The sequence below is a fragment of the Podarcis vaucheri genome (assembly GCF_965113315.1).
Source record: "Podarcis vaucheri genome assembly, chromosome: 6".
Lineage (NCBI taxonomy): Eukaryota > Metazoa > Chordata > Lepidosauria > Squamata > Lacertidae > Podarcis > Podarcis vaucheri.
In genome coordinates, this window is record NC_138764.1 from 42,525,623 (window position 1) to 42,553,521 (window position 27,899).

The 27,899-nt window shown below is 41.1% G+C and overlaps 1 protein-coding gene across 3 annotated transcripts in view; it reads left to right on the forward strand.

Annotated features, from left to right (window-relative positions):
- Positions 1 to 27,899, forward strand: part of NEGR1 (neuronal growth regulator 1) — a 474,712-nt gene that overhangs the window by 380,084 nt on the left and 66,729 nt on the right. The gene's annotated exons all lie outside the window — the stretch shown is intronic.

Here is a 27,899-nt window from a genome sequence, read left to right on the forward strand (position 1 = left end):
GTTTGCCATATCATACACCATGCATAATTCTTTTAGAATTCAATTAGCTGACAATGAGCAATTCACTGACATATTTTATCGAGTGTTACAACAAATAGAATATGACAAAAAATATTGCTCACTATTTTTTTTAAAAAAATAGACTTTGATTTCTTAATTAAAATGTTCATGAATAAATAAAGAGCTGGTGATACATTAGGAAGATACAAGAAATAATTGAGTGTCTGGAATGGAGTAATTAGAAAAGCTGCCAATACTGACTGAGGATATGGAGCCCCTGTTGGCCAGCTATCTTCATTCCCCTGCAGGATTGCAATTGGTGTGTGAAGACACAGCGATTTTATCATGGTTCTGTAACAAAGCCTTACTATAGCATTGGAGCAACTGATTCTATAAATGTAGAAGACAACACACCTCCGCTTTTGCAAAATTCCCACTATTGCAGAATCCTTGCTAATTAACTGTAAATTTTTGTCCCTTGAAAAGGATTTGGATATGTATGGAAGACTTCTAGTGATGGCATTTTTTTTCAACTTTAGGTGCTAAAGTAGTGGAGGTAATGTGATCCCAGGGCTGCTTGCAGTGTTTAACCACTTTCATGGTGAAAAATGTAAATGAGCAAGATTGATTTACAAGCTGTATGTTTAGGAATGCCAACTTGTTTGTATGTTTGACTTGAAACTTAGACTTGGATGCAAGGAGCACGGCCAGGATTTTGGTTGGAGGGGGGCAGGCCTTTTGTTGCGGTGGGGGGCAGAACCTCAGCTTGCTATGTATTTTTATTGATTTAGTTTGTAGCCCTCCGCCCCCTTGGCTACACCCATGCTCAGATACAAGTTGCTTTGAACTTACAATTCATTTCATAGCAGTGAAACATGGGTACATTGCTTAGAGTGGGCAGAGTAACAGGAAAAGTGTGCTTCAGTTGCCAACCATTTTGACCCATGGTGACATCTGCAAACCAGAGAAATTGTCATGGTCACCACACATAGAAGTAACTAAGCACACACCACAATCTTTTCTATTGGCTATAACAGAATGCTTCTTTCAAGCCTGGTATCATTGGGAGGCACTATGGTCACCAGGAAAAGCTTCTTTTTTTAAAAAAAAAATTATTAACAGGCCAATCACATCACATTATCCAAATCACATTAGTTCCAAATTATACAGCCAAATTTTAAATTTTGTTGGGGGTACCCATACATCAAGCACTTATATTGCTGCTTTAATTAAACAGTTCTATCCAGTTCAATCCAGATAGTCCTTTATTACTTTCTTCATCTTCTTGTTATCGTATATTCCTTTCTTTGCGATCTCTGATAATCTTCACAAGCAGATTAGAGACAGGCATCCTCTGTGTGGGTTTTGTACTCTCCAAAGATCATATCGCTCAGGGACAGCCACCATTCCACGCTTCCATAAAAAATTAATCTTCGGTCTGTCCTTTAATTTTCTCAGGCTTGCCAAGTATATCAGGAGGGCTCTGTCACGTTAAGATCACATTCCAACCATCCTTCTCATTCCAATGGTCCTGATTCTCCTCCCCCTGTCTTTCTTTCTCAGGCAAGCCTGTCTTAGCGAGACGCCATTTTAAGCTGCGTCATAAAATTTTCCTCCGTTCTCATTGTTTACCAATCATCTCTTTAGCTATAATCCACTCCACACAGTTCTTGAATTCCTGCTTGTGGTTAGTAAAACGCAACGATCTTATTTCTTTCTGGGGTGGAGGGTTATTAATATCACATAGTGCAAAGAAAAGAAAAGTTTTTTCCTCCACCCCCCCTTCATTCCAAACATACAGTCTCTTAATGGTGGTTCATCAGCTGATTTACTTATCCATCCGTCACTCCGGTCACAGAGATCCATTAGTCAGCAGTCTCATCTCCCTAGTGTTGCTTGATGTATGTGCTTTAGCTTCATTCCAATCATATGTTTCCAATTATAATTCCGAGCTTAAGCGAACCAGCACACACTGATTGGAACCGGCGTCAGGAAGAGCCAACCTCATTGAGGGCTCGTGCCAAGTGACCGGCACCCCCATCTCTCGAATCCGGGGGTGCGTTGTGGACACCACTGGCAAGGCAGCCCCCCATCTCCTTGGGGGGGTAGGAAGACTGCATACTTCCCATAGCAGCCTCTTAATTACCTCGTATGGGTCGGAGAGATGTTATTGTCGGCCATCTTCCAATGCGCCACCTGGTGGCAGTCACCAGGAAAAGCTTCTATGGGCAAATGTCCACTAACAGATTCCATGTTGGGGACCCCTGATCTATGCTGTAGTACTAGTTTGTTCAGGGGCACCATAATTCCCCTTCATGAAGGAACATGTTTGTTTTGGAAATATGTTCAGAAAGACTTCTGAGAAATACTCATACTTGTGTTTGCTTAAATAGCAACGTACAGTACTAGAGACTGCTATGCTTACATTGTGTGGTCTTGTAACACAAACCATGACTCACCTGAAAGCCTCAGAAATTGGACTGGTGAATGAGGACTTTTTATTTTTTAAAAAAACCAGAAACAGATATGTAAATGTGGAGAACTGAATTTAAGATTGGAAAATTAGAGAAACTGAAATTGACAGATTCACCCATCCCTATTAAATAGTTAACATGAGCCTGCCTGGTCTTGTAATAATCACCCTGGGATCAGGGGTTTGTAAAAGTACACAGATCTTTGTTAAGAAATACTACTGCATATTTTAAAGGTTTTGTTCCCCTGCAAAAGAGGCTTTTTCTTCCCCATTTCTTCCTCAGGCTTTGATATTCCCTTATTATTATTGCAGGGTGGTCAAGGGCGCTGTGTGTGCTTTCCTTTACAGTAAACACTCTAGCACTCTGCAGGCTCTCTAGCTGCCTCCACTTCCTGATATGAAAAAGCCCAGTGGGAGGGGTTATCTCATGATGTCTTCCCCTGGGATTTAACTAAAGTGAAAGCACCTGGGAAGGCTGCAGACTACAGACCACTGGTGAGATGACCTGCAGAATGAACATTCCACAAACATTCCTCAGCCACCTCATAAATAAGGTAAGCACAGCAGCAACAACAACAACAACAAACCCTGCATCTCACACATGAGAATTTCACCAAACTTGTCTTTCCCCTTTGATAATTTTCAAATACAGTTTCCTTTCTCATTCATTGTTGGAGAAAGGTTCACAAAAAATATGAGAGACAATTTTCAGTACAGCAGTAGTATAAGAAGTTGATAAATGAGGGAGGTGATCATAACAATAATTGTTTCAAAGAAGTTATAGTGCTGTGGTGTAGAAGTTCCATTGGGATAGGTGGATGGAACTCAAGTCTAGCTACTCAGTAATGTAATTGTTTGAAGCTAAACAGGTGTGTCCCTGATTATTTCCTAAATGATAGATCACCACATGTATGCTATGCAAATAATACTACGAATGGAATTGCTGAAGCCAGCACAAATGAGAATTTCTTTAAGGCGATGGGGATCTAGATGGCAGAATAGATTTTGTGAAATCTTTCTTCAACCTTTCCAGGTAATCAGTGTCTTGTGAATTTTTTGAGCACATTGCCAAGAGCACCGGGGCACAACCTGTGGCTGAATAAACAACCTATCATCAGTAGACATGAAAAACGAAGCATCTCCCGATATCAAGGATAATATAGCAAGTCACAGAATTTTAATTATTTGTGATTAATCTTCTAGTCTATTCCAACAATATTATTTCTGAAGTATATATTAATATTTTGCTTCCAATACATACTGGAAGCTTTCTGAGATAACACTGTCACTGTGTGGGTGTGTATACTGTATAGTCCCATCCTGCCATCTAGGGGCCCACCTTAAGCATATTGCATTATTTACTTGGCAGGTTTTTGCACAGAGCTTCCTCTGCTTAGAAAGAGGAAAAACGAAGTCTTTGCTATAAGTAAAAGCATGCATTTTATGATTCATTAAACCCATTTTCCCAAAGGAGCAAGCAGTCTTACCAAATGTACCCGAGATGAAAGGCCCCGTTTGCAGAGGAGCTAAGACATAGAGACAATGAAAAAAGGAGTTAAGCGTATTTAAATATGCAAACCCTGCTTCTGAATTAGCACAGTGTTGAGTTGAAACAAACAAACAAAATTCCTATTCCTTGAAAACAAATCTGGAGACTGCCAGAAAACAGGGACTAACTCTGCCTTGCATAATTTTTACTTATTTTCAAACCACAGAAGCAAGGGAGCAATATTGCTGCTAAATATTCCTAAACAAAGCTGCAAATACGCACATATCTTAAAATGTGTGTATTCAGAAACCTCATGTACCCGGGGGGGGGGGGTCTGCACTTAATGGAAATTAATCACAGGTAAATATGCATTGGTTTGCAACTGAAAATATTTTGATCTGGGTCCAGCAAGGCCTCAGTGTGAGCTCAAAGCACTGCTGCTCACTCAAAGCTGTGTCTCCAGATCCCATTGATTCTACCTGCAGCCTACTCCCCATTGGACAAAATTCAGGTGGCTCATCCAGTAAGTCAGAGGGAACCACTCCACTGATGTACCCATGCAGCACAACCTCACTGCCGTGCCTCACCCCTACTGGTAAATGGCAATGCTGCTGCTGCTGCTGCTTGAAGGCTATAGCTGTGGCTCGACCTCACCAGGTGATCCACTCTTGCTTCCAGAGCAGCTTATCAGGAGGCTGTGTGGAAGGGAGGGGCAGGTAATGGCTTGAGTAATCTGCCCCCAGAAAATAGGAACTGGGACTCTGCAAATCGCTTTGATTCTACCTACAAGCAACAGGCATCTAAGTTGTAATCAATTCAAAACAACTAGGAATAACAGGCTGGTTTTGCAGAATTTATGGAAGTGTCACTGTGAATGCTTTAAGAAGCTACTTCTAAGCCACCATGCTAGAACTCAAGGTTGAATAGCTCACCATCTGTGTCTTATTGAAAGAAATCATAAGATGTTTGATGATAGTTTGAGTACTGCTAAAGTTTATCACCAACAGCTTTAATTTTACTTATTCTTAATTGTTCAACATTTATGGTTTAGATTTAAGATTATAGACTTGGATCCGGTGTTACATTGGTCATTCTGAAATAAGTGAGGCAATTTAGTCACTGCGTGACATGAATTCCACTGATTTCAATAAGAAATCACAATTATTGCAGACAAAACAGATTGAACTCTATTGGACTTAGGCAATCTTTTTATTATTATTAAATTTATAGTTAGTTATTGAACTTATATACCGCCTCAGGGCAGTTCTCCTGCCAGTGCAATCGCAGTCTGCCAAACCTGTTGCCATCTTGCCCCTCCCTTCTCTCTCCCAGTACGCAGGAGTGATGTGGGCAACACAAGGTTGAGTGAGTGCCAACTTTTCCCACTTCTGATTGCACTGTAACAAAGAAAAAAAAGATACAAATGTTCATAGGTACTTAGACTATAAACTTGCTTTGAAATCATTATTTTGCTATTTTATATCTTTTTTAAAAAGAAAGCATTGGTGAAGCCATTCTGTGCCCTGCATGATAGTTTTTTGGCCCTTCACTGTAAGAATAAAATAAAATTGAGAGCTACTGCCTTCCTGTCAAGCAAGGAGAATTATGCATCATAATATTTTAAAGGGGACTCAGCTGCATATACAAAAGCTTCTATCATCGCTTAATGTCGTTAAGCAGCTGTCACAGATTCATCTTAGCGCTGAATTAAGTGATCTGTTTGTATACCTATCATATGTTTTCAGCTCTTTGGGGATGAAAGGTGCCATAGAAATGTTGAGAGATGGTAATAAGGATGGCGAAATGTAAATACCATGTTGTCTTGAACATCTGCTTTAGTGGCAGAAGAAGGAAATAGATAACAGCATATTTACGTCATGTTAATTCAGTAATAAAAGCAGAACTTTTTTTGCTGAACGGAAGTTTAGAGTGAACTTGAAAGTTGCTTTGGCCCTTCTGATGGTAGGGAAGAAAAGGAGGGAGACGTATGCATTCCATATATGGAGACAAGACATATATATTTGGGGAGGAGCTGAGGCATTACTTGGCCTTTATAAAATTTATGGCATAAAGTTGCATGAAAATTGCATATTCTAATTTATATGAACAGATGCAAGATCATAAGCAAAACCTAAAAGCACAAAACTTTTTTAGAAGACAGTAAAGGCACAAGAACCTGGGCCTAGTACAAAATACCTGGAACTGGGGTCCCCAAGACCACTCATAAAAAAATGACCCTTTGGTGCGTAAAGATGCATCTGGGGCAAACTATGTTAGCTAAATATCTGTGTCCTTCACTGCAAATGTTTTATAGTAAAGTTTCCATTTGATGACCTTGGGAGTAACCAAAGTGATATATGGAGCACGGCATGTTTTGTGGACCAAGTGCTACAGATCTGGATTGCTATTGTGCATTTGCCACTAGTGCATTTGTTCTAGTTTGCTACCACATGCTATGTGTTGGTTTATATCAGGAGTCCGCAACATGGCCCTTGAGGGCACCAGTGTACCTTCTCATCCATTTAAATCCCTTACCCCCTTCCAGTTTCTAATTGATGTTTTCTGGCTTGGGGGAACATACTTTGAGATGGAGTTCTTGCTGGTTTTGCCTGTGTTTTGTTTTTGGATGAGTGTCGGTATTTGCCTGCTTTTCAAGGAAGAGTCATGTTCACATCATGACCATTGCTTCCACTGTGAAAAGACTATTTTGTCATACCCACTACATTTTTTTTAGGTTTCCTCTGGAAAACCTATTTTTCCAGCAAGTTGCTTGAGTGAAGTCTAAATGGTGGCTACACTTTATCTGGTCTTTACTGAGCATTTCTTCTGATTTGTCTACAGAGCAGTTATATGACAATTTCCAGATTTGTTTGTGGGGCATAATTTGTTTGTTACACACTTTTCAGTGTGTTTCCCCATCACATTCAAACTGCAAAAAGTTTGTTGTTTTGTTTAAAAGTGAATTTGTTTCATTAGGGCAACAGAGTGTTTTTAATCCACTTTAAAATACACAAACCTAAAGTTTCGGTTTGAATCCCTCCTGCAGAATATTGACAAATTGGAGGTGCCCTTAGATTTCCAGATGCATTCTTGGCCCCCAAACGTTGGAGACCCATTGTTTACCTAGACCTAGCTGGCTCAGGAGCACCTAGAATTGGTGAGTCATCCTCAGTCACACCCCACCACAGCCCATCTGCCCTGAAGCAAAATTTGCAGGAAGTGAGAACACTGATTCTGATGATAGTGAAACAAAAAACCCACATCAGATTAAAAATAATAATAATTCTTAAGCTGTATTGTAAAAAAAAAAAATGCTGCTTAAAATGAACATCTTAATTAAGCCTCTGTGATCAGAACACTGAATCTAGTAGTGTGTAATTACACATACTATTTGAATGCGAGGTTCAAATTGCCAAATGGGCACTTAGCATCATCTGGAATAAATATTGTTCTATTCTACATAATGTGTGTTTCCTATATATGATTTGTGTGCCTTTGACATTTGCTTTATCCGTAAACAAACATGTGGTTGAATAGAAACACATCACAGTGGTACATATTCTAGGAGCAGTATTAGCATTGTGTTCATTTTTGTGACTGTATTAAGGGCTTCCCGTTCCCCCCCCCCCCAAGCTGCTAGTCAATGGCTTAAAAATAAATTAGGCCCATTAAAACTTCAGTTAAGGAGCACTATACATAGAGCTGAACCAACCACAGAATATTCATTGCATAGCTTATATAGATATATTTTTTAATAAACATACATAGGAGTATGTGTTAGTTCTTGCTGATCTAAACTCCCATTACTACATTTATGAATTCAAACTCTGAAACACCGAAACTATAGGATTTTATTTTCAATGCAGTTTGCCTGTATGTATAATTTATCTGTGTGGCCGTTTGTGTCGATTCCCATTGAGCCCATTCAATATGTCTCCTGTGTATATTTTGCCTATGCAACAATTTCTGGAAAACCAGACTTGGGCCTTAGACCAGTGATTCTCAAAGGGTGTAGAATGCCACATTAGTAGCAAGAAGATTCAAGGACTGTCAATATTATATTTTGGGAATGATTCATGTTGTTATGTAGCTGCATAGATTTTTAAATTCTGGATGTCCCATGGTCATATTATAGAGTAGTTGTGTTCTTTGCTATAAACCAGGGGTTGACTCTTTTTGTTTTTAATGTATTTCTTATCAATAAAAAGTTGGTGTTGCGTAGCAAATTTTTATTCTGAAAGGGTGGCCCAGAGAAAAAAGTTTGAAAACCACTACCATGACTGATAGCAATTTCTTTGGTTTGAATGGGTTGGGTTTGGGGTTTTGTTCTTTTTAACTACATAAAAACAGACACAGACTGAACACTTAGAGCTTTGTTCATTATTCATCTACACACAGATGCTAGTCTGTGCAAGTCCACCTGTCAGAGGCAGAAACAGGTTATTTCTACCCTGTAATATATGAACATGCTGCCTCTTCCCATGCTACCATTGGTGTGGACCAGAAAGCTGCTGTCACCACGCCTTCAGCTATAAATATAACTGCCCTGTGCAGAAGGAATAGGAAGTGTGTGTGTGTGTGTGTGTGTTTGGAGAGCTGATAACCAGAGGAATCAAAGAATTGCAGAGGGTCATCTAGTCGAACTCCTGCAATGCCCTATGTGGGGCTCGAACCCACAACTCTGGAAAGATTCTGAATAGAGAAAAAATTGGTTTAGGCACATAGAAAATAATAATAGTTGTTGCAGTATTAAGTTTTGCTCTGCTACAAATGTGTGCATCTACAGGCTCTCCCGTTGGATAATAAATAATGACTTGACACTTCAATACTTTATTGATATCCTTTACATATGGTGTCACCTGCTCTATTGAATTGTTCTTTCAGCTCTTATTTCGCTACCTGTACTAAAAATAAAGTGGGGGGGGAGGGAGAGTACATGGCCGTTGCTAGGAAGATTCCTTAAGTTAACTGTTTTTACAGGGATCTGGAGAATTAGTTTAAAATGTTCGTTTACTTTGCTCCACAGACTGAATGAAAATATTGTGACTATTTTATTGGCTTGCGTTGTCGTTAAATTTAAAGGTGATTTCTTTTATTGGCTGAGATATTGTATTTAATGTGTTTGGTTTTGTGGCAGATTTTGCTAGGTTTTAGCTCAGTAACACCACTGAGCTAGTCATTTTGTCATCTCTACAAAAGAAAGGTACTCTCCAGGGAAATTTAGTTTATGTTCATGCTTTTGCTTCTGTGTCAGCCAATAACCTACAAAAGGGAAAGAAACCCCTGCTAGCTCTGCTCTGTTCACAAAACACTAACCCTAAAAACAAATCATGGTGATATTTGGCTGCTATTTGATGTAGCATCAGGTTTGGGCTGCAGAGGACTTTCCTGGCAAGTTTTGCAAGGAGAAGCCGTGACTCAAGTTGCAATTCTAATAAATTCAGCCAAACTTGGGAACAGTTGCAGGCTACTGTAAAGTGGGGTAGGTTTACATTTAACCTTAAAAATAGCCATTGTTATCTTAAAAAGGTAAAGGTAAAGTGGCCCTTGGCAATTAAGCCCAGTCGCGAATGACTCTGGGGTTGCGGAACTCATCTTGCTTTACAGGCCGAGGGAGCCCGCGTTTGTCCGCTTCCACAGTTTTTCTGGGTCATGTGGCCAGCATGACTGAGCTGCTTCTGGCAAAACCAGAGCAGCGCATGGAAACACTGTTTACCTTCCTACCTTCCCGCTGGAGCGGTACCTATTTATCGACTTGGACTGTGTGCTTTAAAACTGTTAGGTTGGCAGGAGCTGGGTCCAAACAACAGGAGCTCACCCCGTCGCGGGGCCTCGAACCACTGACCTTCTGATCGGCAAGTCCAAGCGGCACAGTGGTTTAACCCACAGTGCATTTTAATCCTAAGAGTTCACACAACATTGCTTCTTTCTTTTTTAAAAAAATATCCATAGAATATACACAACACAGGCCATTGAATTATTCTAATAACAATCACCACTTATACAGCTCTTTCCATCAGAGCCCTAATGTCTTTTTCAGGGATTCTCCCCCTTCGTGATTACAACTATGTGATGTGGAAATGGGGCCACACTCAATGTCTCTGCTGTTCTATCCCCATTGGCCCCATTGGCCCTATATCAGGACTTTGCGCAATGTTGTGATGTCGTGCCGGGCCGCCTCAGTACTCTTCAGAAGATGGCACCTTCTGAAAAGAGCATTTTCCTTTTCTGGTCTCTGACTAGCCAAGAGTGTCAGTGATACAGCAATAAGTAGCATTGTTTTGTGTGATCAGGGCTGAACTGGAATGGTCAGAGAGGTACGTTTCATGGATGTTTTCTGCCCCCATGAAAACTGCACTCTTTTTCTAGTGCTTTTTCAAGGAAGACAAAAAAAAAATGAAGGGAAAGAATCACACACCAAAGCAGACATTCAGGCATTTATGTGACATTTTTATATGCCTGTTGTCTTTGTCCATGGAGTTTTCTTGGCAGGGATACTGGAGTAGCTTGCCGGTTCCTGCTCCAGGTGGATCACGTTTGGTCAAAACTCTCCACTATGACCTGTCCATCTCGGGTGGCCCTGCATGGCATAGCTCATAGCTTCTCTGAGTTATTCAAGCCCCTTCGCCACGGCAAAGCAGTGATCCATGAAGGGAAGGACAGATCGTGAAGTTGAGGCTCCAATATTTTGGCCACCTCATGAGATGAGAAGACTCCCTGGGAAAGACCCTGATGTTGAGAAAGATTGAGGGCACAAGGAGAAGGGGACGATAGAGGACGAGATGGTTGGATAGTGTTCTCGAAGCTACCAGCATGAGTTTGACCAAACTGCGTGAGGTAGTGGAAGACAGGAGTGCCTGGCGTGCTCTGGTCCATGGGGTTACGAAGAGTCGGATACGACTAAACGACTAAGCAACAACAACAACATGTGACATTTATATTACTAGGAAGAAAGAACAATTATGAAAAGAAAAAGCTTGCACTTCTTTCCAGCATTGGGGTAAGATCCGAAATTTAAAAGACTCAAAAAGAATGGGGAAAATGTTTGTCTAGTCATATTTAACAAATTAAACCAACAAGTATGAAATCTGTAGGAAAATTGAATGCTTTTGGCAGCTAAGGACAGGTCCACAACATATATTTAAAGCATATCCAATGCACATGGCTTCCCCTAAAGGATCCTGGTAACTGTACTTGGATGATGGCAAAGAATTGTAAATGCAAAGAGTATTGCTCTGGATTCTATCCTTTATAGCATTTTGACATCCTGAACTTTCCTCGGTGAGCAACCTCAAAGCTGAGAGCTCGATGATTTAAGTTACATTTTCTATCTTTAGTTATAATGCTCTGAAACAGGAAAAGTACAGGAATTATATCAATGACTCAGCTAAACCTAATGAATACGTTTGATGGATTCCCCACAGCAACCGAGGAGTGCACAGCACAGCAGAAATAAAATATTAAGATCAACAGCAAAAGGGTCTGCATTTGCTTCCACTCTTTGCTTTGGGGTTTCTTACTATACTTCTCTATTCTTTTAATATAATAATGAGTAATCCTGATCAGATCCATGTATGCCCTTTAAATATCTTATATGACGGGGATAAATCATGCATGCAAATTGCACGTCCAAGTCGTGAAATGTATGGCAAATACAAAATAAAATAAATAAAATATTCTAAAGTTGAAAAAAGGAAGGGGTGCTCACACGAGGCACTGTTTGGTCTAGGCTTTGCCCTTCCCACCAGATCCTATATATACCATGCACACTATTTGATAAATCGGTAGTGAAGTTGTACATTTCTTCTCAAATAAAAAGAAATCCCAGGCATGAGCACAGTGAGGCTGCACAGGCTTCTAGCTTTGCAAGTGGAGTTGAATTAAGAGGGAAAGTGAGGCTTCCATATGCGTCCTTGGTTGATAGTGGTGGAGCAACAGCAGCTGGCATACCACACAAGTGTCCCATTTTTAGTGGGACATCCTGACTCACATAAGACAACCCCAGCTTCTGTTTGGATCCCGGAATATCCTGGTTTTTTTGTCTGGCATGACCGTGCTGATGAGTGCCAGAGCACTTTCCAGACCTTCCAGTCCTTCCAGTCTGGGGCTCTGAGACAACCCTACTGACGATCCCCAGAGCACTAGAGCAGAAGATCCTGCCCCTCTTGACGTCCTGATTTTGGGGACAAAAATGTTGGAGGGTATGACCTGGTTGTGGAAGAGATTGCTTTGTTACCATCTTTCCTTTGCATACACATGTATATAGCAATCACAGGTACACAAAAGACATGAGTCTGGATCTTCAGTCTGAAATTGGAGTATGCTACAACATAATTGAACGGGACGCGGGTGGCGCTGTGGTCTAAACCACTGAGCCTCTTGGGCTTGCCAGTCAGAAGGTCAGCGGTTCAAATCCCCGTGACAGGGTGAGCTCTCGTTGTTCGGTCCCAGCTCCTGCCAGCTTAGCATAGAATCATAGAATCATAGAATCATAGAATCATAGAATCATAGAGTTGGAAGAGACCACAAGGGCCATCGAGTCCAACCCCCTGCCAAGCAGGAAACACCATCAGAGCACTCCTGACATATGGTTGTCAAGCCTCTGCTTAAAGACCTCCAAAGTAGGAGACTCCACCACACTCCTTGGCAGCAAATTCCACTGTTGAACAGCTCTTACTGTCAGGAAGTTCTTCCTAATGTTTAGGTGGAATCTTCTTTCTTGTAGTTTGGATCCATTGCTCCGTGTCCGCTTCTCCGGAGCAGCAGAAAACAACCTTTCTCCCTCCTCTATGTGACATCCTTTTATATATTTGAACATGGCTATCATATCACCCCTTAACCTCCTCTTCTCCAGGCTAAACATGCCCAGCTCCCTTAGCCGTTCCTCATAAGGCATCGTTTCCAGGCCTTTGACCATTTTGGTTGCCCTCCTCTGGACACGTTCCAGTTTGTCAGTGTCCTTCTTGAATTGTGGTGCCCAGAACTGGACACAGTACTCCAGGTGTGGTCTGACCAGAGCAGAATACAGTGGCACTATTACTTCCCTTGATCTAGATGCTATACTCCTATTGATGCAGCCCAGAATTGCATTGGCTTTTTTAGCTGCTGCGTCACACTGTTGGCTCATGTCAAGTTTGTGGTCAACCAAGACTCCTAGATCCTTTTCACATGTACTGCTCTCAAGCCAGGTGTCACCCATCTTGTATTTGTGCCTCTCATTTTTTTTGCCCAAGTGCAATACTTTACATTTCTCCCTGTTAAAATTCATCTTGTTTATTTTTGCCCAGTTCTCTAATCTGTCAAGGTCGTTTTGAAGTGTGATCCTGTCCTCTGGGGTGTTAGCCACCCCTCCCAGTTTGGTGTCATCTGCAAATTTGATCAGGATGCCCTTGAGTCCATCATCCAAGTCGTTGATAAAGATGTTGAATAAGACCGGGCCCAAGACAGAACCCTGTGGCACCCCGCTAGTCACTCTTCTCCAGGATGAAGAGGAACCATTGATGAGCACCCTTTGGGTTCGGTCAGTCAGCCAGTTACAAATCCACTGAGTGGTAGCATAGTCAAGACCGCATTTTACCAGCTTCTTTACAAGAATATCATGGGGCACCTTGTCAAATGCCTTGCTGAAATCAAGGTAGGCTACATCCACTGCGTTCCCTTCATCTACCAGGCTTGTAATTCTGTCAAAAAACGAGATCAGGTTAGTCTGACATGAATTATTTTTCAGAAATCCATGCTGACTATTGGTGATCACAGCATTCCTTTCTAGGTGCTCACAGACTGTTTGCTTAATGATCTGCTCCAGAATCTTCCCTGCTATTGATGTCAGACTGACTGGGCGGTAATTATTCGAAAGCACGCCAAAATAATAATAATAATCCAAGTAGATAAATAGGTACCACTCCAGCGGGAAGGTAAATGGCATTTCCGTGCGCTGCTCTGGTTTCGCCAGAAGCGGCTCAGTCATGCTGGTCACATGACCCGGAAAAACTCTGCAGACAAATGCCGACTCCCTCGGCCAGTAAAGCGAGATGAGCGCCGCAACCCCAGTGTCGTCTGCAACTGGACTTAACTATCAGGGGTCCTTTACCTTTACCTTTTTACAACACAATAGGTCTCATAGATTGGCAAGAAAATAAAGGGACAGTAGACCAAGGTCTATTATACTTTAATACACAGTTTATTATAGAGATATGTAAAGAAAAAACATGCAGAATTTCGAATTGCCCAGAAGCAACTGGGTTAAAACCACAGGGCCTTGGCAGACCAAACAGGATACCTGCTCCACTGCCCAAGCTTGCTTCAGGCAGCAGAATGAGGTTGCAGCCTGGACCTGAAGCCAGTGCTGCCATTCTGTCTCCTGGGGTGCATGCACACATTAGCGTGTTAGCGGCTGGGGCAATGGAGCTTTCAAATTGGGATTGGAGGTGATAAGGTGCAGTGTCTTTTCACTAGGCTCTTCTGGGTGACCTGGCTCTTCATTGTTTTGATTAGCTGATAAATTAATCTGGCTATGTGATTGTTCTGTTTTTAAAAATCGGGTCACTTTAGGAAGAAGGTGCAGGAAGGGAAACTAGATTCCAGCTTACGCTCCTTTGGGGGTTATTTGGGGCTTCAAAGGCCTGCAGCTCAAGGCTGTAGGGTCTGGGGGCAGGATAAGGACTGCCTCTGTGGCCAACTTGCCACATCCCCCTATAGTTTTTGGGCTCTAATGGGTTATGATGCAAGAAGGCCTTCATACTCATTTTTAGGATGTGGCTTGACCTAGCAGGGGATTAGTTGACTTTCTAGCTGCAGACTTTTCTGATTTATAATTGGTTCCTGTACCTATAATTTCCCTCTGCATACTTGGTTTAGCATTCAGTCAAGTGGCCCTTATTCAACCCAGCAATATGAGTCCATGTCTTTATTTCAGCCCTGTGCAACAAAAGAACAGCAAGAGGGAAACAACTGTCCAAGTTCTCCCTTTTCCCTGCACACTGCAAGTGCAAAGAGAGAAAGTGGTGGTCAGTTTTGTGCTTCATAATAGGCAAAGCCATCTTTCATATTTATATCTGTGCATCAGTGGCCTAAAAGGGTTATTGGTGGAAGCTCATGCTATCTGCAGTCACCTTGCAAAAAGCACAGTGTTAAAACTCTGCAATGGGGTTTTTTTAGCACTGGATAAGTGTATCAGTGGGCTCCATTTTGTCATTCATAGTTGGTCAAGGCAATGCTATGGAGATGTTGCCTTGCATGCATGTTTCTCCTCTTGAGCAGGGAATGCCTACCCTCATTTCGCCTATGAAATTTCATTCTAAGGGATTATTCTTTTTGATTTGAATGTAACTGCATTTCAGTCGCCTTTGTTGTTTTCACTGGGAGCAATTAGGATTTCCCATCATCTCAGTGGTGCTGTTTTCTTCTTTTGCTTGGCCCTCTGATGAACGGAAAGCCTAACAGGCGATTTGATTAAGAGTAAGTGATGAAAGCAGGCAGCTTACAAGCACGCAGAAAAACTCTGTGATGGTTTGGGAATCTTAAAGAACAATATGCTAAATAAAATTAACCCTTACCATGAAGTCCACTGATAGTTTCAGTTTTGATCATCTTCTTTTCTAGGTACAAAATGAGTGCTCAAAGTTTGTTTCTTCTTTGTTACATTACTTGAAAGACACACAACGAAATAGTGTGCATTGTAACTATCAACACAGCTAGATATGTGTTATGCCAGAAAGATGTTTCATGTTTCCTAAGAAAATCAGTAGTTTTTAAAGTTAATTTCTTGTCTCCTTCTGCCCGCCCTCTCACTTTATGTAAGTTCACCTACAGCTAGATAGGAAGGAGCCTTTCCAATATATCAAACTGTGCCCACATTGATTACTCATCATTTAAGCATTACAACAGCCATGTGGGAGCTGCTTTTGGAAAGGCAGCCGCAGTTTGGGTAGCATGGTACAGTTGTCTTCACTTTTTAATAGCTATGTTGTGAAGTGCCCTGTGATCTTCAGATGAAGGGAGGTACATAAAATAAATAAATTAAATAATAATAAACAAATTAATAATGAATAAAGGTTATTTTCTGATGCTCCTGCTGTCTGAACTGTGCAATGGGTAGAGGGTCTTTTCAGTGGTGGCTCCTTGCTTGTGCAATATACTTTCCAGGGGAGCCCACATGGCACCTTCTCTATCAAATCTCTCTTCCTTTTATGTGTCAGGGATGTGGCTGAATCGAACGCCTGGGAAGAGTCAGACTCTGGAGATGAAGGAATGCCAGCACAGAGGGAGCCAGAGTCTGAAGACGAGGGAAAGCAGTCACAGACAGAGCAGGAGTGGGTTAGTTCGACCCACCTTCATCAAGAGTTCCCAGACTCCGATAGAGCAGCAGACTCAGATAGCTCACAGGCAGAGGGAGTGGAGGAGATAGATGGCATTGAGGGGGTTGCTATGCAACCGGGAGGGAGGCAGCATTTAGAGAGCTCTTCTTTTGAGAGCGGGGGAGGGGGAATACACCCACCTATTCCCCTAACCAAAAGAGCTGAAAGGGTTAAAATGCAACAGAAGTACAAGACAGTAAAGACTGGACTTTGGCGCCCTTTGTGCTGCGAAAGGGGCGGAGACTCAGAGTGACCAACTCGTAGCTAAGAGCAGCAGGTTCAGAGCCAGTTCCTGGATATTAATTGTAAATAAATGTACCATAAAACTCCCAGAGACTCATTAATTCTTAATCGGAGCTTGCTTGCTTGCTTGCCTGAGATCATTACATTATACTTCAGAAGTTGTCCTGGATATTTTCGTCCAAGGATGTTCTATGAATAGTAGAAAAAAGAAAGCTGTATGTGCTTTCTTTGAGGCAGGGGTGGGACACCTTTAAAGGGGTGGCCCTTTAGACTCTAGCTCCCAACAGCCCCTGCCGCTATGGCTTATGATCAGGGATCATCAGATATAGTCCATCAACAACTTCTGGAGGGTGCAGGTTCCCCGTCCCAGCATTAAGGAATCTTTAGAGTTGGATGTGCTTATGTCAGATGTAATTGTTACTTGTTTGGCATTAGATAATAAAAGAAACACCAGTACTTTGTTTCATTGTTTACAACAGAAAGGCAGCAACGAAGCAAATGGAAAATTGTTGCAAATGAGTTCATATATGTTTTCATTAATTTTTCTTTGGAAAGCACTTGATCCTATATTTTATTAGCAAAAAGTCTGTTCTTCCTGAATATTGATGATGATGATGTTTAAGGTTCTGGGGCAGCTTACAACAACATAAGTAATGAATGAACCTGGAACACAGAAAAAACCTGCTTGTTCCATTTTTAAGCTAAGTTCAGTCAACAACAAAATGTTTTACAGGAAGTTGGATCCAAGAAGGTACAAATGTTTTCTTTCTTCCTTTCACTGTTTATATAATTTTATAGCTATAATACCATCTTAATGAATTTGTTTTTCTCAGAATTTTATCTGGTTTATGAATTTTACCATGAAGCCCATTTCACTATGCAATTTATACAAATTTGTAACGACTCATTTGAGGGACATTGACTGTGGATTTCAATTCATCATGGATCAGTAGCACAGTAATTACACAGTAATTATCAAAGAACTTATGTGCAAATTGCCATAGTGGCAGGAACATAGGCACAGCATGAGAAAGGTAAATTACTTTTGTGTAACATCTCATTCACAAAAGACTTTTTATTTTCAGATATAATCCATAGACAATGCAGGAACATTTGTCATGGAAAATACGTTATCTGAAAGACAAAATTATTTTCGATCATGTTTTAAATGGTACCAATCATAGCTCCAACTCAGGATTTAATTGTACTCCAAAATTTAGGGGAGTAGATGAGTTTTTAAAGCTAATGATACAGACATTGTAAAATTGTATGTCATATACTAAGTTGTATCCATGAAATGGGGACTGGTAGCAGTGGTTTGACTACCATGTGTGGCATGGGGTTCTGTGAATGATATTGTACTTCACTGCGAAGGAAACAAGAACCTTGGTTTGGCACCTAGAATGCCTAGAATAAGGAGTGCCAACTTGAATTTGCAACCCTAACCTACCTACCAGTCTTCCCTCCCTCAAGACAAAATACCTTAGGAATGAAGGAAGATGAGGTAGAAGGTGGCGGACACTCGTATCAATGTGCGAAAAGTTGTGGTTTTTTTAGAGATACTCCAGTTATGCATCAGATTCAGCCAATGTGGGGGCCCTCCTCCTCAGCAGCAAATGATTCAATGAGTGGCTTCCCTGCTGGGAGATCATGGGACTTGTAGTCAAGTCCCATTTGCTCATTGGGAAGATGCACTCTGTGTATCAGTTGCCCTAGACAAGGAGGGTGTTGTTGTTTTGTGTTGGGAAAAAGGAAGAACAGGAAGTGTTTGATGTGGCCTGGATATGGCAGTGGGCGTTCCCACTGATGCACCACAGACCTGGGACATTACTTTCTGTGGTTGTAAGGAAAGTGAAAGCGTATCTGATATATCTCATCTGCAATTTTATAATCCCTCCCCCATGACTTTGCTCACTTATAAATACCAAATGGCCTTGGTTTCTATTGAATATGCAATCACTTCAGAGAAGAATAAGCTCATAATATTCTGTCCTGTCAGGAAATCCTTTAGATCTGTTTGTTTGGTTAAAAAGAAAAAAGAAAACAGCCCCACTTACATATCCTAAACTGAATTCCCATGGTTTAGTTCAGTGAACTAAAGAAACCTTTTTCAGCAAATGTATTCCAGATTCCTTTGCAAATGTAAAGGGGAAGGCCAAGTGCTATATATTGAAATGTGAGGGAAATTTAGATACTTCTGTTTGCCCCAAGGCCATTCCATTAAGCTTTAAAAGCTTTGCATCAAATAGGCTACACACGGGGTTTTTTTATCATCCACATAACTTTTTTTAAAAAAATAATAATGCAGTAGTTCTGATCAAAATTTTGCTCTTAAAGCTGAAGCAGAAGTGACTCATATTCCTATTTGAAAAACAAGGAATGGAATTATTCAAGAAAGTGACTCGGTGAAGACCAGCCCTTTAACCCATGGCTAAACTGAGATTGAAGAGAGGTGAGGCAAGGCCAACCATTTTATCACTGGGTATCTATGACACTACTGTGCATTTCATGACTATCTTGTGTTATTCAAGATCACCATAAATGACTAGTTATTAGAACAGGCAACCATTTCTTTATAAATAAATATAATCATGAATACAATAGATAAATACAATGGTAAATACAATAGACAGATACAATGATAGAGACACTGTACAAGCAGTTTTTCCTGGCTTCCCTAAGATAAGAAATAAATGAGATAGATCCCCAATATCCATTAATCAGCATTTATTGGTCAACCTACTAATATCTGAAAAGTGTTACCATTTATACACATCTTGGCTAAAGATTCATCTATTAAAATCCTTTTTATTAAAATGTTAGGTGCTCTGTGTCAAGCCTGTACAATTAATACGCTAAGATTTTCTTAATTATGTGATAGCATGGTTGAAGCAAAATAAATAGAATCAATCCAATTAGTAAAGAAGACAAATGACTGAAAAATAGTAATGGTTTTCCCCCCGAAAAGCAGTTTGGTGATCTTCACAGCCATTTCCAGAAGCAAATGGCTAGGCAGTTTTTAATAGTCTATATGCAATTAGGGTATGTATTCCTTGGCAAGAAGAAAACTGTGGTGTTCCTATTCAGGTGGTCATAGTAGGAAACATGGTGCACAGAGGAGAGGGGTAGGGTCTGGAGCGCTGTGGATCGCACCTTTCTGATCCACCATTCACCTTACAGGTACTTGGTGGTCAAGTTACTGAGTCATTTCCCCTGACTCATCAGATGCTTTCAAATTGTGCAGCTATGCGTTTGCTTTTGGGAGGGGAGAGTTAGGGTTACAATTGTAGGCAGTGGCGTAGCGTGGGGGGTGCAGGGGGGGCCGGGCGCACCGGGCGCAACATCTGGGGGTTAGGGTTAGGGAGCACAAATTACTTGCCTTGCCCCGGGTGCTGACAACCCACGCTACGCCACTGATTGTAGGGCAGCTTACAGCATTTGTACACGCACACATGCAAAATAATATAGAGCAGGGTTTCTCAAATTTGGGTCTCCGGCTGTTTTTGGACTGCAACTCCCATCATCCCTAGCTACCAGGACCACTGGTCAGGGATGATGGGAACTGTAGTTCAAAAGCAGCTGGCGACTCAAACAAGTAGAGAAAAGCAGCAATTAAAACCAGGCATAAAAGCATCAGCTGTAAACAAAAACAATAGCATGACAGAACACAGGGGTCTTTGACAGCCAACAACAAACGGTGCAGGAGTGAAACAAGCATACTTCATAGGAGTTCCACCTATTGACTAATATAGTTAATGTAAAAGAAGAGAAACAGAAAGATGACTGCTTTGCTCAGAAATAGCGTTCGTACTGTAGTTTGTAATACAAGAGTCAAATTGGTATTTAATGGAGTTCATATTTGTTTATTGTGTTGACATGTATTTATGTATTTGGGCAAAGTTGGTATGAAATTCGTAGTAAAGGGTTAATTTATGTATATTAATAATTTTAACTAGTATCAGCCATCTTTTCATATGTGATGTCTTTATTATACACCTTTGAATCTATATTAGACTAACGCAAAGTCAAGAGTTGCCCCAGAGTGGAGGAGCAGGAAGTCTCAGTGCACAGTACTCAAGGTGTACAAGTTGTTTTGGCATCTGAGGCCATTTGCTGCCACTTCACGACAACCAGATTAGTGACCTGAAGCATCTACCTCATTCTGCAGATAGCTAGGACTAGTTCTCATAAATAGAAATGATGGTTAAAAAACCCAAGCATAACAGCAGAAATAATGCTGTTACCATTTCAAGCTAGAAATCTGTAGAAGACAGAACTATGCTGATTTATTGAACACTTCAGACGTACATTTTTAAATAACGGGGGAGAGAAGGGTGGACAGCAACCTGGTTTTTACAGTAACTGAGAAAAATGTAACTAAAAAACATCTAATTTGAAAGGAGTGCTGATTAATTTGTGTTCCAAGATGAAGGGGTTTTGTGCAGAAGGCATCCCTGTAGCAAGCAATGAAGGTGTCGCAATTCTAATTTATATGTTTGCCTTCCTAAAAACTTGAGTTATTCCCCTACATAACTAGTTATGCAGATTTGGAAAATGACCTCTGAGAACAAGGCTGTATAATTATTGGAGTAGTGCTAATCAGATGGATTTTTAAGAGCAAAACCGCAAACAATTTTTCCTATGTCTTACATTATTCATGGACTTTCTATTTATACATATTAATGAAAGAATAAGCTTTAACGAGCAGTGAGTACTTTGTCACTTTCTTTTTGTTCTGTGCTGAACAGCTGTAAAAATAACACCTAAGCCAGCTGTTTCCTCTGACTATTCTAAGATTAGAAATAAGGATTTTAATGCACATACTGCTTACGCTTGGGAATAAGTACTTTGGCACATCTTACACATGAATGTGGTTATAGCAGCACTACAGGTTCTATTAATGCTTCCTAAATGCTTATTGAATACTTTTCTCTATTTGACATAGAAATGTACTGTAGAGACAACAGGCTGTAGTTCTGGATTAAGCGAGATGCTTAAATATATATATAACAGCACATTCATTTTCTTTACAAGGAATTATCACAGCATGACTTCACCTTTACATAACAATAAAATAATTGCCTTCCTATGTCCGACCGAAGGTACATGTAGACCTGGATTTTTTTAACAGTGGCTACCCTGATACCCCAAGGAAGTTTGTAAACTGGATCAAAAAGTTTACAAAGTGTTGTTTTAAAAAATAAGATGTATGCTCTAGGATTCCCAGAGTCTGCTCCAGTCAGTCTATTTTATCATAGACTTGTTGAGTTGAAAGGGACCCCTGCATTACAGTGTTTTCGAAGCGATTATCTTTTCTCTTTGTTCACTTTCATTGTCCATAGTCTTGTCTCTCTTCTGCTTTCATGGAATCGGTCATCCTGAATAATTCTGGGATCACATCTGTTTACTTCCTAGTAAGGCCAATTGAGAATAAGAAGAATGACACAGGAGAACTCTTTCACCAATTCATACAGCCATGTAATAATTGAAAATATCACATAGAAATTTTGAATCTACTCACAGTTTTCTGTTCCTCTTGTGTTTTGTGGCTTTAAATAAGCATCTTAGGCGTTTGTATTTCTTAGCTTCATTGCCATGGTCAGATAAAAGAGGTGGGTGATATTGCTAGGCACGAACTATTCACTTGGATTGTTCATTATCTATTTTTTGTTGTTCAGCTGACAGTATGTAAGAATGACTGTGTGTTGCATTTGATCCAGACCATCTCTTCCATTTGTGGAAAGGCTCCTTGTTTGCAGGTACGGTCACAATAAAGTGGGCTTCTCCACCAATAGAAAAGGGGAGGTGATTTCCATGGATTTCCTGTTGTTTAGAAGCAGTTTCTCAGTCCCCCCTACAATGTTGAAGGGCCATATTATATAATGCCAACAACCAACAAACTCCCTGTAATGATGTTGGTTATTTAGAGCTAGTTGTACAGCTCACCATGTCCATTGTTTAAAAAACATTTAAAATATTTTTTAAAATATTAAGACATCTGTGCATTTAGTAGACCAGAAACAATATTTTTCTACTTCTACAATGAAATAAAACAAGTCATTTCCTCCCATTTTTATTTGTGTGTGCATGTTTTAAAGGCATTATCCTTCAAAGAATCTCCCTTGCAGCTTTCTGCAAATGACAGATTTCTCCTACAAGTTAGAATGGTCTGTATTTCAAAGATAATGTGTATATTCTGATGCAAAAGCTATCCGAGTAATTGATGAGTAAACTGCAGCATAAAATGTGACACAAATGGGCAGCTGAAATTAATGTAATAGTATTTCAAGGGAATCCAACTTTATGCTAACTAATAATACACACTAAATGACCATTTTATTTCACTTGGATGTTACTTCTTCAGCTCTTTTCCAACTAATTTTGGCTGCCAGTCCACTACCTGAATTTGTTTGCAGACAGTCCTACGAAAACAATTGTGTGTCCATAAGCTGCCAGTTATGAATTCATGGAGTTTTTTACTATACGTTTCCACATCTATTGCAGCACTGAGGGAGGAGCTATTTGTAGGAGACTTATTTCAGATTGAAAAAAGGAAACCATAGTTTTGCAGAAAGATCTCAATCTCAGTCCTGCCCTGCACTTACCTTGCACATTGGGAACTGACCTTCTGCAGTGTGGACTGCTGACAGCATGTTGGTGGTGGTGATGTGACAGTGGGGTGGAGCTCACACAGTGAAATCGCATGATGAGGAATGCTTGGAGGTTATAGGCTTTTAAAGCAGTTTATGCTTCATTTTCCCTGATGATAAGGGGGAAAGGGTGTCACATGGCAAAATCCAGTTCAGTTCTGTGAAGAGATTGGCTGTGAGTACGATGCCTCTGAAAAAAACAGGTCATGCTGTGATATGTAATTGAGATTAGTTGAATTTTAGTCCTGTGCTTGCCTGTTTCCACTGTAAAACCAATAACAGAGCTGTAACGTTTTCTAATCTAGCCATTGTCTTTCCTATAGTCTTCTCCTGAGGGGTTGTTTTTCTAGCAGAATCATCAGGGGGAACTTCTAAAAATACACACACAGTCCAGCCGACAGCAGTTAGTAGCTGTAGCCAGGCTGAGGAACAATCTTCATAAAAATGTCTACAGTTCTGCTTATAAGCAGCATTTTGTCTGCGGTGAGTGATGACAGGACCATTCTGCATGTTGTCACCACGCATGTAACTCTTGCTGTGGATATAAACCAGTTGAGACATTCACAGAAGATAAAAAAAAGACTGAACAAATCCTCCGGCATCCTGCAGTAGATGATCAAAACACTCAGACCTACCAGCATGTACGAAATAGTCTTTATTGGACATGATGTGCTTACTAATTTTTTAATTGTTATCGATCACATAATCTTTCCTGTTTGCCCTTTCATTAAGCCCTTCTTTAAAAATAGTAACACAGCTGTGCAAGTTACTCGAGCTACAATCAATTCATTTATATTGTTGAGCACCACCCCAGTCTCTGAGTGGTGCAAGATTCCAGGAATTTCAGGTGCTTACCCAGGGTTTGTGTTTATTTGGGAATGAAATACAATGGAGTCTGTTATATCTTTATGATATATGGTTTATTTACAAATATATACAACCTGAGCCTATGGACTCACAGCATTAACACACCCAAAGGGCCTTGCTTCAGATGTGGATTCAGACAGAAATTAACCATGGCTCGCTCTGTCTGTCTGTCTGTCTGTCTGTCTGTCTTGATTCCCAACTTGCTTCTTTGCTTCATGCTCACATCACTCCAAACTCTGCCCTCAACTCTGCCTTTGTCCTTCTAATAGCTGTGAGTAGAGAGAGGACCTCCACACCGATTTACCATCTTGCACAGAGACACTTCTTTTGTTCCTCTGAATGGATCACCAGATCTCCAGGAAACTAGCTTGGCTATTCCAAGAATTAGGAGGAAGGCAGGCATTCAGCCTGCCCTCCCCCCTAAAAAAAACCTCATGACAGTATCATTGTCTGCTAGCATTGATCTAATTGCTACAGCTTTAGAATGTTGACTTAAGGAACTACAGATTGTTGAAGTTTCAGAGATGGGTAATTTTCTGATACTTTGCAACTTTTACAACAGTAAATCCTATAATCGACTCGCAGGTTTGACCTGTGTATAGTGTTAGATGAGGCAGTTGCTTCAGGTGGTATATTCAGAGGCATAGCTAGCTGCTCTGGCACCCAGAGTGGTGGGGACGGGACAAGCCGTCCACAGGGGCACCATGTGGCCTGTTAGAGAGCCAGTGTGGTGTAGTGGTTAATCTCGTAATCTGGGGATCCGGGTTCGCGTCTCCGCTCCTCCACATGCAGCTGCTGGGTGACCTTGGGCCAGTCACACTTCTTTGAAGTCTCTCAGCCCCACTCACCTCACAGAGTGTTTGTTGTGGGGGAGGAAGGGAAGGGAGAATGTTAGCTGCTTTGAGACTCCTTAAAGGGAGTGAAAGGTGGGATATCAAATCCAAACTCCTCTTCTTCTTCTTCATGGCAATATGCCCAGGGGGTGCTGCAGCAAGCTGCCCATGGAGTCCGCCTGGTGGATGCAAGCCCCACACTGCCGTTTCGGGCAGCGCAGGCCCCCGAGCCACCGTGTCACTCCCAAGGGAGACGTTTGGCTTGGACACACTGCAGGCCAGGCACTGCGGTAAGTGCCGCCCCCCGCGGTATGCCATTTTGTCACCCCTTCAGGAATGACACCCGGGGCAGGCCACACACCCCTTCCTACGCCCCTGGGTATATTCTTAAGGAGGTGTCATTCTTAAGGAGGTGTCATATGTCATAGCTTTGCCTTTTGCTTCATTTTGTGTGAAAAAGAAAAGCAGGGGAATATGTCGTATATTATGTTGTTGCAATATAGGACCGACATCACCCTACCCAACACAAGACTTGCAGTTCAGAATTTGAATGGCATTGTAAGGCAATGTTGCACTTCAACTCCGGTCTGCCTTTGCATTTTGGGCCAGGTTCCACAGTGCTGCGGATGCAAGTTATCAAGATTATGCAATGAGAAGTTGGGAGCATGGAGTACAAATATTGGGGCTACCAATTCTTTCTGTCACAGTGCTGACAAAAGGACATGTTTTTGGAGCCCATACTAGCTCACTGCTGCTCAGTTCCCTTGAGGTTCTTGGATAGGCTGTTATGTGAAAGTTGATGGTTGCCTGATGCAAAATGTTAAAACTGTTAACAGTATTCTCTTTACTTCACTCAGATGATGTGACTTTTTCTATATGATAACTGGCTGCATACTTTCCATCTTCTTGAATGGTCTGAGAAAATGTTATTAAGTGGGATGCAGTTTAACCTTCCCACAGTGTGTGCTACAAAACTCCCCCCCCCCCAAGAATAGGAAATTTGTGATATGATTGTTGTATGATTACCTATGTTTCTCAAAATGGATAAAAGCAGAATCCTTGGGCGGGGGTTGTTGGTTTTTTTAAAAAGATTACTTTGAGAAGAGAAAACAAGGCTGCTTGTGCCCACAACCTGCCCCATTCACTTTGCTGAAGAGGCCAATCCATGAGAAAGGAGTGGTGAAGTTGTTTCCGTATGCTGCAGTTTTTAAGAACCCACCATATCTGTGCTTTTAAATATTTTCTTCAGTGCAAAAATCCATTTCCTAAAAGGGTGGGAGATTTGTAACTCCCGTTAAAGGAAAATCAGACCCTCTTGAGCTCGCGGAAGGAGTTTGAGGGTTCTTTGATCCTGTCATTAGTGTGCATTTATTGATAAGAAGATTTCAAATAAGTAGCTGAGTTGGTGTACAAGAATTTTGAAAATGCTTAAATCTGAAGAAGGACGTTTTTTCCCTGGCTTGACTCCAGACTTCGTCATGCTTAGACTGAACCCATTGAAATGATAGGTTTTAAGTTAAGTTCGTACTCATGACTAATTTAAATTCCATAGATTTCAGTGGGTCTACTATAAGCATGACGATAAGTCTCAGCCAACCTTGTTTCTTTTGAAAGAAGCTTGGTCTCTGTTTTAATGGAATAAAGTACCGTATTTTTCGCTCTATAACACGCACCAGACCATAACACGCACGTAGTTTTTAGAGGAGAAAAAACAAGAAAAAAATATTCTAAACAAAATAGTGGATATGATTTTTGTGGTTCATGCTGTGGCCACAGACATGTGATCTGACAGTGAGTTTGGAGTAGCCCAATGCAAAAATCCATGTGGATCCATGCTTTGTAACCACAGAGGAGGGAAGGAAGGGGAACCATGGATCCTCTGCTCACGACTGCAGCAGATCCCCCCCGCCACCCGCAGGCATTTGCTCCATAACACGCACAGACATTTCCCCTTCCTTTCTAGGAGGAAAAAAGTGAGTGTTATGGTGCAAAAAATACGGTAGATTCCGAATATGGATCTAAGAATCAAGTTTGAGAAGATAAAATATTTCCTTTCAAAATCATTGTCCTCTGTCTCATTAGGTAATAAGGGATGGCAGAATGGTATGAACAAAGTGAAACATCATCTGTGCATGGGGAATTTCTAACCCCTCCATCTGATGACAGCCCCTCTGTTCCATGTAGATTATAGGGCTTCTAGAGTGGGATACTCCCACCAGAAGAACCATGCGCATGATTTGGGGGGAAGGACCACAGGATTTGGGGGAAGGGATGTAGCTCAATGGTAGATGCCTCATGCTTTACATGAAAAAGGTCCCCGCTTCAATCCCTTGTGTCCATGCTGGGCAAGAAAGATTCCTGCCTGGAGAGCTACTGCTTGTCAATGTTGACAACTCTGAGCTAATTGGAGCAGTCGTCTGACTTGGTATAAGAGAGCTTCCTTTGTTTCTATGCTGAAGCTTTCCAACATACACATTGCTTTCTCTGGATCCCCGGCGGTGGTGGCGGTGGGGAGGAATGTGTTTCCCATTCTTTGTGGCATAGTAAAAGTTGCAAAACTTGTTTTAATTTATTCATTTCATTTGGCTAAAAACAGCCAATGGCCTTGTAGTACTGCTGTATTGTGGGGGGGGGGAGAGCAAAATGGCTACTGCTCTGGATTTTCACTGGGATATATCATGTTACAAAGTCATAAGTGGATAAATAGCGAGAAAAGATTTCTGAAGATGTCTACCACTTCTGCTTCTCCCATACAGTGTCTTTTGATATACTACCCTAAGGGCATGTGTGAGGGAAAATCATTACAAGGAGGCATGGATGGCTGTAATGGGGCAGTTAAAAATTAATTATGTTTCCCATTAAAAATCGGATAGAAGCCTTAACACATGACAGATTAGACATCATGACTGTTATGAACAACCTTTTGTTCTACTGCTGGTATTCCTGAAGGAGAAAAATGCAGTGCCTTATGTTCACATAATAGTGATA